Source organism: Botryllus schlosseri, chromosome 3, assembly GCF_051294905.1.
Source record: "Botryllus schlosseri isolate E-star chromosome 3, Bs_hap1, whole genome shotgun sequence".
NCBI lineage: Eukaryota > Metazoa > Chordata > Ascidiacea > Stolidobranchia > Styelidae > Botryllus > Botryllus schlosseri.
The window spans coordinates 14575068-14576232 of record NC_137238.1 but is presented as its reverse complement, the minus strand read 5'-3'; positions in this window follow the sequence as shown (position 1 = coordinate 14576232).

Genomic DNA, 1165 nt, shown 5'->3' with positions numbered 1-1165 from the left:
AGGAGATAGAAGTCTATCGCACAGATTTACATGCGGTCTTCGCTACGGTTTCAAAAAAACGAATCATCTCTTTTGCATTGATCTAGACCGAGCAAGTTAGTTAATGGCCATGATTGTGTTTGTCATATGCGAATGATAGGGTTACTGTCAAATCTACATACAACAACCTTCTGGCACTCATAATAGCAATTTCATTCTCTCCCTTTGTAATTGTAGACTCACGACAAGTATATTGTACAACTCGACAGCTACGTTTAACAACACCAACGACACTAAACATACGATACCTACCCAAGTAAAATTACCATTTTCACCTGGAGGTCAGTCGTTACCTGAGTAAAAATACCATTATTCTTTGGAGATTTATCGTTTAATCAGAGTAACAAAACATTTTCACTTGGGGGTCTATCGTTTCCAAGAGTAACAAGCCCCCTTTCCTTTGGAAATCTATTTTTCCCTGGGTAACAAACCTTTTTCACTTGCAAATATATTCCCCCCCCCCCGGGTAACAAACCTTTTTTCGCTTGGAAATATATTTTTTCCTTGAGCAACAGATCATTTTTACTTGGAAATATATTTTTTCCTTGAGCAACAGACCATTTTTACTTGGAAATATATTTTTTCCCTGAGCAACAAACCATTTCACTCGGCGGGTCGTCGTTTACCTGAGTAAAAATATCATTTTCCTTTGGAGATCTGGCGTTTACCCATTGTAACAATACATTTTCACTTGGAAATCTGTCGTTTACCTGAGTACCAATACCGTTTTCACTTGGAAATCTATCTTTTCCCTGGGTAACAAACCTTTTTCACTTGGAAAGATATTTTTTCCCCGGGCAACAAACCTTTTTCACTGAGCAACAAACCTTTTTCACTTGGTGGTCCGTCGTTTACCTGAGTAAAAATATCATTTTCCTTTGGGGATCTGGCGTTTACCCAGTGTAACAATACATTTTCTCTTGGTCATCTAGCTTTTCCTAGAGTAACAAAACCATTTCGATCTATATAACTACTCACGGACCGCACAAAATGTTCCCTCGGGCCGCTTGCTTGCCGAGCGCGGAAATTGGCAAAATTGCATAGTTAGCATAGAAGTAAGCATAGACGTAAGTAAAAGCAATGATTCCTTTCAACACGCGCGTTAAACAACAACACGTTACATCGA